The sequence below is a fragment of the Poecilia latipinna genome, unplaced genomic scaffold (assembly GCF_001443285.1).
Source record: "Poecilia latipinna isolate Pla-1442-1.1 unplaced genomic scaffold, P_latipinna-1.0 Scaffold441, whole genome shotgun sequence".
In the NCBI taxonomy this organism is placed as follows: Eukaryota; Metazoa; Chordata; class Actinopteri; order Cyprinodontiformes; family Poeciliidae; genus Poecilia; species Poecilia latipinna.
Genome location: NW_015113057.1, coordinates 150,152 through 170,127, shown reverse-complemented (window position 1 = coordinate 170,127; position 19,976 = coordinate 150,152). Strand labels below are relative to the sequence as shown.

At 40.0% G+C, this 19,976-nt stretch overlaps 1 protein-coding gene across 2 annotated transcripts in view; it reads right to left on the bottom strand.

The window, feature by feature from the left end:
* Positions 1 to 19,256, bottom strand: part of snap25a (synaptosome associated protein 25a) — a 44,765-nt gene extending 25,509 nt beyond the window's left edge. Inside the window, exon 1 of one of the 2 annotated variants that reach the window (XM_015038426.1) lies at positions 19,154 to 19,256. The gene's annotated coding sequence lies outside the window, so the exon portion shown is untranslated. The remainder of the gene's footprint in view (positions 1 to 19,153) is intronic. The other variant, XM_015038425.1, reaches the window with a different exon arrangement.
* Between the last annotated feature and the right edge of the window lie 720 nt (positions 19,257 to 19,976).

Below are 19,976 nucleotides of genomic sequence, written 5' to 3'. Positions count from 1 at the left end.
CTCTCTCTCTCTCTCTCTCTCTCTCTCGGCTCCTTGCCTCATTTCGGCGTTTGGCCATGCTGGTTACGTAAACCTCGGAGTGGTCAGCGCAGTGCAGAGCTTCATGCCTGGATCAAAAACACTGAAGGAAGACGTAGCGTCATCGCCTACCCGTGTCGTTGCATAACTCAAGTAGAGGCAATTAAATTTTCACAGGCTGCAGCGACCTTTTACTTTACGTCCCCAATCAAAAGCTGAGCGTTTTGCGTCTTGGCTGCCCTCCACACTGCCAGCATCAGGCTTCCTCATGAAACACAGAGAGAACGGTGAACAAAAGCAGCATGTTCTCGCCTGGTAAATCACTGGCTGTCGCAATACCTTCTAAATCAGAACCAATATGAAGCAAACACTGTTTCTGTCAGTTCCAATGGCTTCAGAGAGACATCGGTGTCCAGATCAAACTGTTGACCTGTGAGTCGTTAGGACGGCTGTGCCATCATCCAGGAAACACCTCCACTACAGAGGACAGACATTTATCCTGAGCCCACTACCTGATTTAGATTCTGGTGAGGCTGTCTGAGTTGCATTTCATTTTTAATTCCAGCTACCGACAGTTCACTGAGAAAGAATCCTCATCTTGTTCTGAGATATGGCGATGGCTTAAGATTTAGAACTGGCAGAAATGTCCTAACCTCTAACTTTTTTGGTGTATTACTGCCAACATAACTTTAATAATTCCATTGTGATTCTGATAGAGCAACACATTTATACAAACAAGGAAAGCATGCAGTATACTGCTCTCGGTTGTGTTTTACTTTATAAATTCACATTTTGCTTGAAGTCTTTTGGAGAATCAATTGAATATTTGCCTCTTATTCTTTGTAGCAAATCAGTCAGATTGGATGGAGATCATCTGTGAACACCAGAGTATTTTCACAGATTAGATTTAGGTCTAGACTTTGACTAGGCCATTCTAACACATGAATGATCTAAACATTCCATTGCAGCGCCAGCTGTAAGTTTAGGGTCATTGTTCACCTAGAAAATGAGCATAATGGATAGCTTTCACTGGAACTAAGGGGCAGGTCGAAACGCCTGAAAACAAACTGCAATCGATGGCCTACCATCACATCCACTTTGCAGTGGCACTACCAACAATTCATTGTGGAAGTTTTAGTAAGAAAATTATTGATTTGATTTATTGCTCAAATTGCATTCTGTCCCCGCTATGAAACCACACTGGAGTTCAACTAAGTTCCAGAGGAAAACCAACTACTGCACATTTTTGTCAGAAGTCTTCTTGCCAAGCTGATTGATTTTATGTACTTGTGGGAAAGGAAATGATTAGAGCACCTGAATATAAAGCTAATCATGAATGTTTTTATTTAAATCCAGTTCTGCCATCTTCTCAATCTACAGAGAGAATGCTGCAGCATCCGTCCTCACAGACATGCACATACAGATACGTAGTGAGACACTTTGTGACAATGCTTCCATGAGACTGTTTTCTTCTTTCCAGCAATAATCTGACGTATTTGTGGCCCATCCTCCATTTGTTCCATTCACAAACCCACATTTTTTTTTAGGTTTACAACCCACCCAATGCACCGTGTCTGCTGGCTCAGAGTCGCCACAGACCCGTGTGTCCTTTGCTCCTGACTTTTTATAACCCTGTCATCGGCTGTTACACTCCCGCTGACATTTATGGCGGCTAACGGTAAGCAGTGCGACCTCTTCACCTGACATGGATGACAGCGAAGCAACAGGGAATGGAAAAAAAGAAGGAATCACACTGCCGGTTATTAAAATCATAAATACAGGCTGTTGATTGGAGCTCTGAATACACAAACCCAAAGCTGTTGTGTGTGCATGCAAACAGGCGTGTACTCTCTCACTTTAGTGCATCCATTTTGTTCTGAGGTCGGGGGCAGAGTGAGGTTTGCTGATTTCTTTTATGGCTTAAAAAAGGTGCCATATCTACAGGTTGCTACACATCACTGAACTTTTATTACTGCTACCTAGAAGACACGTCCATCTCAGCACATTAGAATACATCTGAAAAAGTCATTTATTTCAGCAATTCAATTCAACTCAAATTAAACTATATTATAGCTTCTTTATGGAGTCTGTGACATTTTTCAAGCATTTTTTTCATATTAAGTTTGATCATTCAGTTTCAGTCTCAGAAAATTTTCATTACAGCCGACCGTTAAAAGGGCGGTATTATGAATTTTCCAGGAACATAAATCCATTTTATAGCACTATGTTACATTCAGCTGATATAAAAATGCTGGACATATCAAACATGACTTAAAAGAAATTTAACTTTGAAATCTGACACCTTGAAATCGGGCCTCTGTCTCTTTAAGAAGCTCCTACTCTATCCAACACTCCACCTTCAGCACGTTTTCAAAGTTTCAAAGTTTACAACTGTTGGACTGAGAAGTAGTTTGTCTGATGAGCTCAGCAGACTTTTAATTCCACAAGGTGTTTGTGAATTGCTGCTGCTGCTAGTCTGAAGGGGCCCAATGGAGAAGGTGAAGAGACTGCAGCTCTAAAGGGGAGCTTTGTGAGGGCAACCATTGAGGCACCCTGAATGGTTGCCATGGAGATTCAAGGATTCTTCAAATATGCATAAAAGAATTAAAGCAACATTTCAGGTATGTTTTTGATGAGGAAATAACATTATAACCTGATCTAAAACTAAAAATTTTCACATTTACAAAATTCCGCCCCTTTAAGAATAAAAAAAGCAACCCTACTGAAAATACAATATGTTGACGTACTATAAGGAACATGTACTCAGTGGAGACTCCTGCTGCAAGTTACAAACGTGAGGTTTAGCTCACGTTTGTGAATCCTGCTGGAAAATAAAACCAGAATCACCATAAAGCTTGTGAGAAGCAGAAAAAATAAAACTTGATAAACCACAGCGGACCAAAACAAACACTTGACATGGCATCCTAAATCATTACTAATATGGAAACTTCACACCAGACTTCAAACAACATGGACTCCTAAAATAAATGCAAAATTGTCTTTGATATGAACTAATGTCGCCTCTGGTTCAGAAGTGACTAAATATGAGCAATAATTCATCAATCTCAACTAAACACTTAAATGGACACTGCTCTGTAGACCTCCACGTTGCTGTTATTGCTAATGCTTGTGAGATTTTCTCCTTCCACTCAACTTCCCAAATAATATCACCGGGTACAGCGTTCTGTGAACAGACAGCTTCTTAGAAAATATCAAGTCAGCCATCTTCTCCATGACTCTATAGGTCACCTGTGTCAAACCCGAGACCCGGGGGCCAAATCTGGCCCACCGCAGCTTTTTATGTGTGCAAATACTGCAAGTTTTTTTGCAAATATTTCTAAATTAGCCACAGAATCAGTGATTTTGATTTCAACAATAGCAAAATCTTGCAGGGACTGATCAACATGAAAAGATGATCAATATTATTTAATTTTAGGAAGTACTCAATGATTGCAGACACAGCTATTAATTAACTGGTTTTATCAACACATTCTGACACAAGAAAATTCATGATCTTGATGTGACCGAAAGTGAAAATGGTACATAGACCATAACACAGCACAGCATTTCTGCTACGAAAAAAATCATTCCCGTTATTAACCTGATGAAATGCTGCAATTTTCTAAGAAAGAGGATTTTGTGTTTTCAGAAACCGTAAGAAAGAATCATCAAAATGATCATGTTTCAATTTAAATGACTGAAATAAATTTAACTTCATTTCATTTTTTTTATTTCATTCACAGTAGATATTTTGCTTTATGAATCCTAGATGAAAAAATGACAGCAGCTCTGCCTCATCTCTCAGTCATCACCGTGTTTACTCTCCTCTTAAATCTCTGACTGTTTTTTCAGCATTTAATTGGACAGAATTAAAGCGTGGATCTCACACTGTATCATCAGGTATTTCCCAGATTCTCCATCTCAACAACCAAAACAATTCTTGATGTATTACATGATGCATTTAATTGCAGAAATCAGGTTTTGCTTTGTAAGATAATTCATTCTGTTTGCCTTGGTTTTACTGCAGAGCCTTGTTGTCGCCTGGCAAAGACACACAATGGTTCTCTGTCCAGTGAGTCGGTTGTTCCATGTTGTTTGACATCCAGTATTGGTTTCACATTTTAATGTTTTATTTAGCTCTGCATGTTTGTCTATACTTTTTGAATGACACATGTAATTATGAAAGTGAAATACAGAAAATTTCCTACAAATAGTGAGAAGCATCACTCCTTCACGAACTCCTGGTGAAATTGCCACCACATTACCAGATGTTTGTTGGAGTTACCATGGTAACCCATTACTTGGTATGGCTCATGACACCAGTTCAATAAGGTTAGAGCGAAAAAAAAAAACATTAAAGTAAAGTATATCAAGTGAAGTTTTTTTTTTTTTTTTTTTAATTAATGTTTCCATCTGGTTTAAAGGAGTGAAATATCTTTAGAGGTCAAAATCAAACTTTTAGGGGGAATTGCACCTCTGAATCTAAATTAATCAACTTCACATTAAATTAACAACTGGATGATTGAACAAGAGCACAATGAACCCCAAACACACAGTAATTAATGTTAGATTGGATAATACAGGTTAGCATTTGGCTCCTAGTGTGGCTCTGATCTTAACCAACATACACATTTTTGGATTCTCCCTAAAAAGCTAGGTCTGTTTCAGGAAACCAGACAACTTAAATGAGTTGGACCGAGATATGAAGGGTGGCTAAAGGCAGGATCTTTCTGTCTTCTCTGCTAAACAAATCTTTGATACTAACACTTTAAAACTGGTTTGTGGTGGCGAAGAACGAGCCGAGTCAAAAAGAATCACAACTCACTGGTCAGACAGTAAAACTATTCTGGAAAAGAGAATTTCTTGGCAGAATGAACTAGAGGGCTTCCCTTCTGAACTTGTTACCTCCAACATCTATCAAGAGGTTACCAACAGATGAAAGCACATTAAAGTCTCCTGGTGAGGTGGCACTTCTATGTCAGGAAGCAAAGCAACGCAACCTCACTCTGAGAGACCAAGTGTCTGAAGCTGAAGGCCCCTGCAGTGACATCCCAGTGCCCTGCTCTAAAAATGTTGTACATTATTGACCAAAAGAAGTCCAGAAGCCATCATTTATTCATCTGTTCCCACCATTAGTGCCCACATGGCACAGACACACGGGTAAGTGGAGGAATAAAGCTGGATAGGTTGTCAGCGTTGGTTTGTAACAGTTTCTACCTGGTAGCGGTCTTATTGTAATGGTGACACAACACTGCAGGGGTCCAGTTAAGGTACAGCACACTTACATTTAACTGCAAAATGCATGATTTCACTGTGCTGTCAGAAAACAGACCCTTTATGTTTTGGAACTTGGGAAGCTTTACATCTGTGACTTGATTAAAGCTTTAAACCTGAATAAGAGAGGCAGTGTGAGATTAAACCAAAATGTGTCACCAGAGATAAACCTGAACTGGTTGTTGTTTCTAGAAATGGAGGGTCAGTTTAGTTTTGTACTCAGACTTGCATCATTTCCACTTTGTTGTTCTTCATCGTGAATGAGAAGTTGGTCACCAGAAATCAGAAACAGGTCATGACCTCATACCTAGCGTAACTCTGCTGCAGTCGCAGATACAAAAAAATGTTTGCCTTTTGCTCACTGAGGGAGCTAACTGTTAGCAACGCAAAAACGATTACAATCTATTCATCTGTATATTGTTCATTCAACCGCTGCAGCAACCTGTTTACAGACAAGGTTACAACTACTGCATTCTTAGATAATTTAATGAACAGTTTTTCACTGCAGCTGTTACTACTGTTGCTATGCGTGGCAGCCATGTTGGATTTCAGGGTTGCAGAAATCTCTGGCATCAACTTTCAATGTTTTTAAAGTCACTAACTTTAGCTGTAATGTTTTAAAAAAGAACTCAAACAAAAGCCGAACAAAAATGTCAAACGTTAGCATGCTAGCAGCACCAAAAGCTACTACAGTCAGAGTCTGTAGTACAAAGTCTCAGACTGTAGTGATGCTAACCTAACGTGTCACAGGGATGCATGTGTTTGGTTCTTTGACGGCTCTGACCAAACTGTGTTGCTACAGTGCAGTGGACAAGTTTCTGCCCTCTTCTGTTTTTTCAATGTTTCAGATCGGCAAACAAATAAAAATTATCTGAGCAAATAGACAGATTTGAAATCATGACTCGGTCAAATTTCCCCAATGACAACCAGGACTGATTGACAGACCTGTAGGAATTAAAAAAATATCACTAAAGTAAATCCTATCTGACAACATGAAGAAGGCAAGATAAAAAAAATCCACTTTACGTACCAATCTAAAGGAACTGCAGAACAGATAGGAAATGAAGTATTTGATGTCAAGCAGTCTGGAAAGAGCTACGACATCATTTCTAAGGCTGTAGGATTCTAGAGACCCACATTACCCACAAATAGAGAACACGGAACAATGGTGAACCTTTTCTGGAGTTGCCAGTCTACCAACAAGAGCGACTTGACAACAAATGACATGAAGGATGTGATTCTTTTGACCGGCTCTTTACTCTGAACAATAGGACTCGAGTCACAGTGAGAACCGTTCTCTGTTTTTCATTTCTCGCTCGTAAATCTCTGCACACACTGTCAAATAGCTACTTATTTAATTTAAAATGATATTTATTACATAGGAGAAGCACAGCATTCAAGAAGGAAACAAAGGAAAGTCCATAAGAGAGTACCAAGCCGAAACTCAAGCACAAAAAAAATGTCTATTTGGAATTGGATGTGCGGTATCACACTCCTCTAGAAGAGTGGCCTAGTCAAAATCTAGACTAAATCTAGGGAGATGCTGGTGGATGACATTAAACAGGTCCTTCATAATAAAAAACTCCCTAATATGTATGAATTAAAACAATTCTGTAAAGGAGATTGGCTCAAAATACTCACTACGAGTTGTTAAATGTTTCATTTGTTGTAGAGTAAATAAGCAAGTAAAGGCAAGTTCAGATTTTACTTTCAGGTAAAACAGAATGTTCTGAGTTGATCCACCACACCTGTTTGGTTCTCCAACACCAGCTTTATCAATTACATTACAAAACTGTCACTCTGAATATGATTTATAACATCATAACCAACATGTTATGGGTTTCTCAGATCATTCAGAAAACTGTAATCACTGGGTAGATGAAGATGTCTGTGTGGAGAAACAGGGGCCTTCAGAAGGAATCTGCGTCACAACGCACTACCAGGCATGTTATACAACACCAATGCAAATTCTACAGGGCATGTTGTATCCTTGCCAACAGTGGTTTATGATGGAGTGTTGGAATACAGCAGATATTATAGGACACTCTGAGCTATCAACGATCTACTGAAGCTAAAGGTTCAACTACTAACGCCTGATGTTTGGGTAGTACATAAAATACCCAAAATGTCGTTGGAGTCTGCAGTCATCGAGCAAGAACAGAAAACAGAATTGTTTTTATTGCCTGTAATGTTTCAGCTTCGTTTTCTAACAGTGAACAGACAGCCTGAGGGTGTGGACGAGGCTTTTGATTCAAAACTAACCGCCGTCTATTCCTGTCTGTAGGTGCAGAGGAGACAAGGCGGTAGAAGAAGAAAAGCAGTGGCACAGATTGGGGATCTTTATTTTTAGAATCAAAGGCAAATAAAAAGAAGACAGAAAGTACAAAGGAATATGCTGTGATTATAAAAAAGGGACTAAAATAAGAACAAAGCGTTGTGAGCACACCCTGCCAAAGACATTTATTTGTATTTGGTTCCCTCTTCGGTCTGGAGCCCGCACAGTCACATTCATAACCATGTGGCCGCTGCCGATGACACTTCAGCGGATAGAGGGCTAGGGGGAGACGATGGCTGACAAGCCGGATATGACAGGGAGGGGGCTCACGACTGTACGCTGTATGGCTAAAAATAAAAATAAAAAGGAGCAGAGATGGTTCCGTGATGCAGGTTACTGCAGATAAACATATAACCGGTAATCACCCAAGCATCTTCTGCACAAACCCACCTCAGCCTGAACGGAGAGCCACTTCTGCTTTATGAGCGTACAAACGCAGCAGATGTGGGTTTTATTTTCTGCGGAGCTGATGGACTCCCGGGGCAGGAAGCGATCGGAGCGGCAGTGGCGCACGACATTCCTCGTGAATTTCTGAGATGCTGTAGCTTTCCGTCAAGATGTTATCCTCTAATCCAGCTGTGACCAGCTCTTCTAGTCACAGCCTTGTATGGCCTTGGGATCTATGGCGCAGGATATAATACTGCAGTCCCATTCTGGGCATTACCAAAAGAATTCCCAAGTTTCATTCTATCAAGTTTGGAAAACAAGACTGATCTGATGGCTTAAAAACCCTGAAAGGAGCAGAATGTGTTTTCCAGGCACATAGTGCCTTTTTAAAGCATAATCAAGTAACTATGTTACCTTCAGTTGCTCTAAAAATGCTAATATATATCTCAAATATGACTTAAAATAAATTTGACTCTGAAATTGGGCCTCTTGTTTGTTTAAGAAACTTCTGCTCTTTCTGAAACTGCATCCTTTGGAAGTCATCACAACATGGCTCCTTTATTAACCCTTTAACAATGTCTTTAGCCCTGAGAAGTAGTTTGCATAATGAGCTTCCACCAAGTGTTTGCTAATTGCTGCTGGCTAGTCTGAAGGAGCTGAGTGGGGGAGTCAGGCTTGGAAACTGCAGCTCTGAAGAGGAGCTTTGTCCTCGAAGGCAGAGCTAGGTTTAACCAGACGTTTTGCATGGCTGAATGGTTGTCATGGAGATTAAAGGATTTCTCAAGCATGCATGAAAGAATCAAGGCAACACTCCAAGTATGTTTTTGATGAGGGAATAACAATATAACATGATATAAAGCTAAAAAAAAATGTCAATTTTATATGATTCTACTGCTTTAAAGCACTTGACGGACATTGCTGAGTCATTCAGGACTTGCATAAAAAACATTTTAAGTATTTTAAGATATTTTGCATTGTTAGGCTCACCATAACATTACAAGACACATATAAAGAATATAGCTGATACCTATTAAGTTTATTATGAGAAAGAAGAGTATAAATTAGTTTTTCAAATAAAATGCAATTCAAAGTTCTGGATGTAGCCAAGTTCACTGAAATGTCTAAAATTTGACAAATTACAGGCAGATTCTTATAGAGAGCAATTGGAATTTATCATTTAGTCTCAGAAGGTGGGACCAAGTGGTGATTCCTTTGGAAGTTATTAAGTAATCCTCAAGTTAAGTTAAAGTTCAAAACCTTTCATTTTCAGTCTTAAGAAGTCATTTGACAAAATGTGAACTTTATTCATATGTGTTTAAATGTGTTTTTTGTTTGCTTGAACAACCAGCTGGAGAAATTTAATTTCAAAATCTTCCGACAATCTCTGGAAAGCATAGCACAACTTAACATGCCATAGATGAAGAGGCTCACTGCTCAGGGCAGGATGCCATCAGGGGGCAGCACTCAAATAAAATTGTCTGTCTGTGCACCCAAAACAAATTTCCTGTTGTTACATCGTGTTGAGAATGTCCAATTAACAACATGAAAAGCTGCCTCTGTGTTGTAGACAATTTAAGCACCTTAGAACGCTGGTGATGCTAATGGTGAAAAATGTATACAAATTAATACACTATTAAAACCTTTTTAAATAATCCAGAGTGCATTGGATCATCCATAACTCAAAATTCAAAACACATAAAGTGCTCAAATCTGAATTGGATTATGTTTCGTCTCATAAATACAAATGACACGGTGACATTCGTCATGGAAACGCCACTGCTTGACCATATCACAACATCGTCCTTCAGCAAACGGTGAACAGGCTGTGCGCTGCGGCGTTTTGCGGGGAAAGGTATAACAAACAAGAAATGTGCTGACTGTTCACTCTTCACTGACCCAAACACACAACGCCTGGATATGATTTCAGAGTGAAAGTGGAAGGCATGGATGCGGATGCTGGTTTCAACTTACAACAAGGTCCGAGGCGTGGCCGATCCTGGGGTGAAAACGATACGCTTGGAGCCACAGATCCAAGAGCAACTCGAGCTGTTTATGTTGCTTCCTGCGTACGCACGCAGAAATGAGGAATGGCTGCCTGTTTACGGGATGTTTATTCCGTTTTCTCTCAAGCAGTTCCTCAAGTCACTAACGTCTGTTTACTTTAGCTTTTCATTCTTTTGCTTTCCTTTTTAGAGTCTTTTCAGCACTCAAAAGTATGACATAGTATGAGCAGAAGCAGGGACAGATGGCGGTAAGATGGCAGCACCGGACCATCAAAATAGATCTGCGTCACAGACACTAAGGTGGATTTCATAGGGAAAAAATGGGAACTTTTGGGCAACATTAACTTCCTGCAGCTGCTATATTTCTTCATTGAGAAGGTAACAATAATTAGGGCTAAATTTAGACCATTTCCACTCCGTGGATACTGGACAATCAGTATGAAATGACTTATTTCCAGACCGGAAAGGCTTTGCTATGGTGGAGATGTCGCATATTAAGTTAAAATTAATAATGTTCTTCATGGATACATATGAGAGGAGCTCCACTGACCGGCAGCGGCTCGAAGGCCTGCATCTGGGCAGAGGCCATTTTGTTTCTGTGTTTTTGTTTACTGTGCAGAGCGTTTCTCGGAACAAGCAGGACAGTCCCGGAGGAGCTGACTGGACAGGAAAAAAGCTCAACTTTGGCAGCTCCCACCTGCAAAAAAACCCAACGCTCTTCTTCCAGATCCCTCAAAACAACCTCAGACTGCAAAGCTGGAGCTCTGCTTTTCTCTTTTATCTTAAGAACTCAATATTTTTCAGAAAAATTTGCTTTTTTAAAGTCAAACCTGAAGAATGTGAAGCACAAAGCTTTAGTGCTTAGCTTAGCTCAGAATGCTCTGTGAATATAACATTTATAGTACATGTGCTGTGTTACATTATGACATGATCTTTTATGGAACATTTCATTTTAAAACAGTTTTGTTTTTAGGATAATACCCAATAAAGCAGTAAGGAAGCAACTACTTTCTGAACAAACACATTGAACAATTTAGCCAAGCTGTCTTAACTTAGCTAAAAAGAAAAAAACAACAACAAAACAACACACACCTGTTATTCCCCATTATGTTCTGTTAAACAACCCATACCCAGTAAATCGATGACCAACTGAAAAGCAATAGCACTTTTGATAAAACCTAGCCTCTGGTGAAGCCTAGGAATCTTTCTAGCAACTGAGTGACTGACATCAACTTGCATGACCACGCTAAGCAATACTAGCATTTTTAGCTTTGCTGAAATGGCTGGTAACTGTTGTCCTCAGGCTACTTGACCCTATTGTAGGGTTGCCACACGTCCTGTAAAATACAGAATCCTCCTGTATTTGCCTTATAAATGTTGCATCCTGTATTGAGCCGATATGGGACACGATTTGTTCCGTATTTCTATAAATGTCCGATAGACACGCCTATCACACACATATCAACACTAAGTGTAACAATAATGACCAAAATAAAATACATGAAATATTAAGGTGAGCTAAATTGTCGTGGCAGGAGATAAAGGACCCCCCCAGACCCCCGGAAACCTACGGTCCGATGCTGTTGTCACGGTTGCCTAGAGACAGACACTACGCAGTCGCGGTGAGTTGCTATCAACCTGCGTCTTTTAAAATGTCCTCGACCCGATACTCCACCGTCCTTAGAAGTAAAAACTCTGACATAAATACAGACGTGAATGAAGAGACGCACATTCCAGGCTAAACAGGCAGTTATTTAAAAAATGTGTCGAGGTCTGTCTTTGTTTGGTCTTTGTTTGTAGGGAGTCTTCTGTTTGCAGGGGGACCTCTGGTTGGGTGGAGACTCTATGATGGTTATTTTCTAGAGCAAGTTTCAACTCCACCTTCAGGTCTGCAACCTGACCCTGCACAGATTTCACCGTTTCCTCCTGTACTTTGAATTTGGAAGCTTGCTCAGAGTCACTTTTGAGCTGCTCCTCATATTTCAGTCTCACTCTGTATTCTTCAACCATAACTTCTACCAGATCTTTATTGCGGGAGGTGTATTTTTCAGCCTCCCTCTTGAAGTAGTCCAGCTGTTGAAGAATACTCTTGTCGGTTGTAACTTTGGAAGAGCAAGAAACCTTTGATACACCTGCAATCTCTGGTACGTTTCTTCCATGGTCACGTTTGACTTGCAGGCGACGTTCTATATCCAACATTTTTTGCAGTTTTTGAATCTCCTCTTGCTGTGATTTGACTTCAGCCTGAAAAGCAATCCTTCGGTCTCTTTCCTCATGGAGTTCAAATATCTTACTCTGCAATTTTTTTTAAGATCGTCTACCTGCTTTGTGAGATCTTTGAGGTGTTGACTCGTCTCTTTCATGTCTTCCACTAAGGGGGTGATATCGAAGCCAGCAGAGGGAGTCGTTTTCTGCTCAACTTCCAATGATGTTGGACTCTCCAAGTCGCCGGAAGAACTTGATTCCCCCTAGACCTCTGCTGATTCATCTTCCAGGTTAATGGGGCTGTCGCTGTCATCTTCCAAAGGGAAAATGATAGCGTCGTAGTCGACTTGGATGTTGAGGTCCATCATGTCGACCCATGAAAGCTCAGCTGGAAAAGCTTCATGTTCACAACCAATCTGTTGTTGCTTCATGTCGATATTCTGGTAAATTCTTACTTCTCTGAAAGGCGTGGAATATCTGGAATTGATATCCGGCTCTTTTCGATTAATTTCGAACGTGCTCTGAAGAGTGATCTGTCCCGATAGAACTGTGGAACAGGTCTGAGAAAACAGTCTGTGAGCTACATTCAAGAGAGAGATTCCCTTGTGATATCATAGAGTGATGACATCACTGCTGGTGTCATTGATACCATTGGAGCTGAACATTCTATTGTAGCCTGACGTAAAAACATTTTGCTAGACAATGTCAAACATTGAGAAGTTTTAATTTTTGTTATCAAACATTATGAAGCCAAAAGAAGAAAAACCTCAGAAATACACAGGGTAGGGTTGCTACCGGTCCGTAAAATAAAGAATCATCCCATATTTGATACATGTTGTGTCCCGTATTGAACCGATACGGGACGCGATTTGTTCTGTATTTCTATAAATGTCCAACAGACACACCTATCACACACATATCAAACACTAAGTGTAACAATAATGACCAAAATAAAACACAGTAAGGTCAGCTAAATTGTGATTGCGCGAGATAAAGAACCCCCGAGGCCTCCGGAACGCTACGGTCTGACGTTGTTGTTCATGGCTGCCTAGAGACGGACACTACACAGCCGCGGTGAGTTGCTATCGTCTTTTAAAATGTCCTCGACCCGATACTCCACCATCCTTAGAAGAACTCTGGCAGAAATACAGACGTGAATGAAGAGACACACATTCCAGGCTGAACAATGTCTGATTCCAGGCTAAACAGGCAGTTATTTAAAAAATGTGTCCATCGTGGTGCCGTTTGCTGCTGTGTGATGTGATTGATATCAGACAGAATGGATCAGGAGAGGACCACTGCAGACCCGTTCCCGTCTCTTTATCCCTCAATCATCTCCTGAGGCTGATACGGTACAGAACTTTTTATTATTGATTCAGTTTCTTATTGCGCTTTTAAAAAACTATTATGAATTGATTATTTGCTTAGGATGTTGAGTTTAAATGATAATTTACTTAATATATAATAGTAATAATAGTATCAGTCAAAGTAATATGAATGGCAATTTAAAGAACAAATCATACTAATAGATTAACAGTACAAACCTAAATATTTCCTACTTTAAAACGGTTTGTTTCTGTATGTTTTATTTAGAAATCTTGATACATTTTATGAATAATTGTTCAGCGGTCATTTAAAGTATTATTTAACTTTTATTAATGTGGTTTACCAGTTTGGATAACTTGACTTCCTATCAATGGAGAAAAAACATGCTAACCAAGAATACACCAGACACAGACCTGCAGCCCAGGGGCGGTTCTAGATGGGGGCCAACAGGGGAACTGAAGAAATTATACTAAATAAATGCCTTTTTTTGATATTGAGTGGTAGATATTTTAACCTTCACAATTGCCAGTAATAAAAATTTTGAATTCTGCACTTTTAGCTGCTGTATGGAGATAGGATCACATTTTCCTTTTGCAGGATCTTCAACCTGAATCTGGAGACACAAGTGGCTCTTTGGCTCAGAATATTAAATGATTAAATATATTGCTCTGTTTTTTTTTTGTTTCATTCTTTTTTAAGTGCTCCCCACAATAAAAAACACCGACTACACTGGCCCTCATGGTACATTTGGTCTAGAACCAGCCTCCAAACCTAACTATTTGTATAAATATTTTGGTAATACTATTTTTAATACCAGAATGTTAACATAACTTTTATATTTTGTTTTGTCTGAGGACACATTTTGAATATTAAATCAGGTGTTGTGATCAATTACTCAGTACTTGATTAGATTTTTACCAAATACATTTTACACCTACTTCATTAAAGCTAAAGTAAATCTACTCGAGTATAAAAGTATTGAAGGTATGCTACTCTGATTGGAGTACCATTTTGTTTGGAGTCCCTTATTTTGATTTCTGAAAGGTGGCAACCCTACTCTATTGTAATTAGTCAAAAATTATTTGGTTTGTTGTAGATTTAAAAAGTATGGAGACAACTGCATTAAACTATCCTGACCAACAAAAATACACAAACATCAGCCGTGACTCATGTGTCACATAAGAATGTTCGCTTGGTGTCTGAAAAGCAAACAAAGGGAAGTTGTTGAGTAAAGGCTGAAAAACAAATCATTTTGTGATTTGTGTAGCATCAAACTTCACTGTGATCCAAATTCAAGTCAGAAAACCAGTAAAATCGTAAGCTGGCCTGTGATTTAGCTGTGACGTATTAACAACCTGTTGAATACCACTGACTTCAATGTGGTTAGACACTGCTGAAACGTGTACAATTAGTAGCATTCAGGAATAAAATACAGCTTATTACTACATCTCTCTATGCTTTCATTTCATAAGCTGAGAAGCCATATTGGATTTTCAGGTTGGAGACTGTGTCAGAACTCTACAATTATGGAACTTTTCCAGTTTGGTTTCTGAAACATCTTCCCATTGGTAGTTTCTCACTTATGTCCAAAATTAGAGATGCGCAACACTCTATTGCCCATCTCTTATAAAACCCAATTAAGATAACAATGAGTCATTCTGGAATTTTAATAAACCCTAAGTGGGAAAGCTTGGAACCCCAAAAACCTGAGAGTAAATTTGTATCTGTTACTTTTGATGTTCAAACTATTTTTCCGCTGCATTCTTGAAACGATGCCTATTGACTAGTACATTTCAGTTTTCACCAAATATTTGTGGAAAACTGTTATCACATGTATTAATACCAGATAAAATACCATGTAATTTCAAGCCTTAGCATAGTGTACATCATACTCAATAAATATATTTACACCACTTTAAAATTTAGCAAGTGTTCCTGACATGAAATCATTCTTTTACATTTTTTATCTTGTAAGTGTACTGATCGATCTGTTGTATTTTTCAGCAACATTATATATAATTGTGGCTCTTCTGTTTTGAATAAAAGCCATTTATGCTTCACGTTTTTGTTTTAAATCAAATTGTCGATACCTTAAAACCACAAAATGTGCTATTTTTACTCAGTGTTATCTATTCATCTGAAGGTAAGGTCCATATTGCCCGTCACCACTCAGACTCAATACTCAATGCTTTCTGAATCTTATCCACCTTTACTCAAGATCCACGTTTAACGGACTTTGAGTGAAAGAGAAGATGATAAAGTTAAAACATCCAATTCCTGCACATGGTTGTCATGGCTCCACTGGCTGCATTCAAAGAAAGGGAAGGTAAACAGAACGACCAGCAGTTAAACTGAGGTCTGAGGCGGTTGGAACCAGCTGGTGGTCCACATCTTTTGCCTGAGTGGACCTAAAAAAGGCGCTTTAGCAGAAAATAGCAGTCACTTATTGTTGGGAGCGCAGACAGGTACGCTCATTTATCATCTCCTGCAGGAGCCTGAACGCAGAAGCTGAACCCATTCTGTGAGGACGGATCTGGGTTGGAGGGTTGTTGTTTTTTTTATGTGGATCAAAATATGATCAAATACCCTGAATGCAGGGTATTTTATTCACGGTCCTAAACCATGAATAAACTGATCTAATCACCATATATGTTAGCTTTTTTTTTTTTTTAACGCATTTTCTTATGTTACAAACACAAATCTAAACATATTGTATTTAGATTTTCTATGACAGATCAACACAAAGTGGAAGGAAAAAAGATATGTAGAGTTCAAACTTTTTTTACAAATAAAAATCTGTGGCTTGTTTTTGTATTCAATCTCCCTAAATTAGTCCAAAGTCAGACAAGGGCTGGTGGTACCCTGCATGTTTTAGCTCTTTCTCTAGTTCATCACACCTTGATCAAATGATGGGCCTCTGCAGAACATTATGACCAGCTCAGCAGCTGGGCCATTTTAATCAAACACTGTAAAGAAATGATGTAAAACCTATATACAATCACAACAGAAAAAAAATACTGTCAAGTGGAAAACATAAGTGCTCTACTTGATTCACAGAAAGCTTTGTAAGCTGTCACACAAAAATGTTTATGTTGTTTATAAAGAAACAATAAGTGAGAATAATCATATTTTAATTGTTTAAACTACAAATGGAAGTAAAAAAAAAATTCTAATAACGAAACAGTTATATTAATAATAGGAATTTTACGGTAGAAGACTATGATAACATCACCTTCCTAAAATAATATTTGGATATGGTTTCTCCGAAAAACAATAAAAACTCCGACATTATCGTTTCTCAACTAAATACCCCGCACTGAACGTGAAAAAATGCTGCTAGCTAAATAGCATTTGACAACAACTCATAAGCGTTGACATGCTGCCAGAATTATGGTGCGATAAATAATAAAACGTAATTTAACGAAGCTTTGTGGCAGATAATTTGCCCCAAGGAAATGCACTCGAATCGTTAGAATAAAAATTACAGCCATAACTAATACCATATTTCTCCAAAACTTTCTCCCTGACCTGTCTGCTGCGTTCCTTAACCTGCCATGTTGTTCTCCAATGTTCTGGGATGTACAGCGAACAGCCGGACTCCATTTTTATTAACTACTTCTGAAGACAGCTGGAACTCAGGTAGGGGCATCAAGGAAAGGTTCATGTTACAACACAAGCCACAATTTTCTCTTTTATTTTATTTTTGTAAACAAAATGTTGAAAACCCATTTCTCGTTTTCCTTCCACTTCGAACAAATAGCCGCCATATTTGGTGGCGTCATTATTCACCGGGCTCGTTTTAACCCAGACTAGGAGAGCTGCTGGACGAAAACAGGTGAAGGCCTGCTCCCCTCAGCCCCCAATAATGAAAAATAAATAAATAAATAACGCAAAACACGCAATGCCCCGCATCAGTCCCACAGTCACGGCTGCTGCAGATTCACGCGGGAAGTGAATGATGACCGGGGTGTCTCTGAGAAACAATGACCGGGTGAGTCACCACCGTTCACCCGCAGAGAGCAGGATCTCCAGCTCACACCCCCTAAACTGTTACCGTGACTCCCCTGCTCTGCAGTCCAACACGGTGGGGGAAGGAGGGGGGACTGCAGAATGTGATCCTGATTATGGTCATGTTTGGCTTTTTTCTTTTTGTTTTTCTCTTTGACATGATTCAGACCAATCCGCGTATTTCCTCAGTAAAATCGTAAGATGTCAAACTTGAAGCAGCATCCATCGGAGAGCATGCGGCCGGTGTGCGCCATGTGGCTCATGTGAAGCAATTCCAGCTGCGCCAGAGATGCAATCTGCTGCATCATCGCATTAAAGACAGCCGAGCTTGAACGGCTCACGGCAGCAGCCATGGCAACGCGGAGAAACGGCCGTCTAAACACGCGGCTGTCACTCGAGTTTAGGAGATGATCTTGATTTGATTTTAGATTACAGAATTTGTGAGATTGTGTATTTTTCTTCTTCTTGCCGCAAAAACAACAAAGCAGCCCTGGATGACGCCTGCTGCGATGCGGCGGACTGAGAGCTGGATGCGGGAATCGGCGCTCGATTTGCGCCACTTGAGTCCACAGATGGACCCTGAAGGTTGAGAGTATAGAGGAGGAATCACGCGGGTGGGTGGGTGGGTGTCATAGTGCGGGTTTCACCATGGCTCTCCCTGGAGGGAACCCCCCACTCCCACCCCCCATCACCTTAACACCCACCACCAATATCTTTTTTTTGGCGCTCTTTCCGTGCCACGATCACGTAAAAAGGTCCCACCAGTTTGCGTGAAGGCAATAAAAAAGGGAGCGACGCATTTTTATAGCACGATCGTGCGCCCCCTACACTTTTCCCCCCTCCCTGACAGGCTCCACCGCAGTATTACCCCCCAACCCGCCTCCCCCCAACCCATACACACAAATCTCGCCTCCTGTTTGCCTCAGGGAGCTCGGTGTGTGTGTGTGTGTGTGTTTTTGGAGGCTGTCAGACTGATTCATGCTTTATCATCTTGCTGCGACATCAGCAAGCTTCATCAAAACATCTAAATAAATAATAATAATAATAATAATAATAATAATAATAATAATAATAATAATAATAATAATGGTGGTCGGGCCCCCCCTCCGCCCCCCCCAAAAAAAACTCTCGCGCACCTGCAGGAAATCTGTGGCGCTGTCCGCGGTGCTGAAAAGAAAAAAACGCCCACTTCCACAACATGCGCATTATTAGCGCAGCGACTCGGCGGCGCGTTCCTGCCCAGCCAACACGCTGCGTGTTTCGGATTCGTCACCCCTTGGGCTGTGGGGGGGATGTGTGTGTGTGTGTGTGTGTGTGTGTGTGTGGGGAGCGGAGGTCACGCATCGCCTCCCCACTGTTTCTGTTCCTTCCCGCGTCAATAAGCGCATAAATCAACTAATCCGTTTACGAACCAACAAATAACGTCATTTTTCCCTCCTGATTAGTTTAATTTATAACACAGAGAAGTTGAAGAGGGAAAAAACAAACAAACCAACAAACAAAAATATGACGTCAGCCGCTTGGATCCGGTCAAAGCCTCTCGTGTTAAAGAAAGAAGGAAAGAAAGTGAATCGTTTAGTTTGAGGTGATCTCTTACCTGTGCCTGCTGTCAGTGGCCCGCAGTCAGTATGGGACGGAGCGGAGCGTCTGTGTCGACCAGCAGCTGTGCAGAAACACACACACTCTCTCTCTTTCTCTCTTTCTTTCTCTCTCTCTCTCTCTCTCTCTCTCTGTGACTGGGATGCTGCAAAGGCACTGCGCGTCCTTCTGCTTCCTCCTCGCTTCTTCAATGGTGGAGGGGGTGGGGGCGCGGGGAGCAGTGCAGCTCTTGTCAAAGATGGCGGACACTTTTGACGTCAGCAGCAGCTTTTAATAGATATCTGTCAGAGAAAGAGAGAGAGAGAGTGAGAAAAACAGAGTATTTACATGTTGTTAAAGTCCTGACACAAGCTTTTCATTTCACCTCAGATGCACCGATGTTGGGTTTTTTGTGTGTTTTGTTTTGTTTTTTAGTGTCACTTCTTTTTCTTTAGCCGCCTTCTTTCAATGAATAAATGTTTTCATATTCATCGATTACCAGAGATTATAAGTCGTTTGGTTTTCTGGCAGAAAAGTGTGGCATGCTCCTTTAAATAAACCTGTTTCGTAAAATGACGTATGCCCTAATACGTCATATTATTTTCTATTATAGATAGAAAATAATAATAGTAAAATAAAAATAGGAGGAGTACATTTCGGTCAAAAAAATAAATAAAATTTTGGGATTAATCTAAAAATAACCTTGGAAATTTCAGAGGTTTTTTCCTTTGAGAACATTTCTGAAATTAATCTCAAAATTTCAGTTTTCTCTCATAACTTTTCAATTTCTGAAATTTGGAAATTTCCAAGATTGCTCTAGAAAATTTAATCTAAAATTTTGT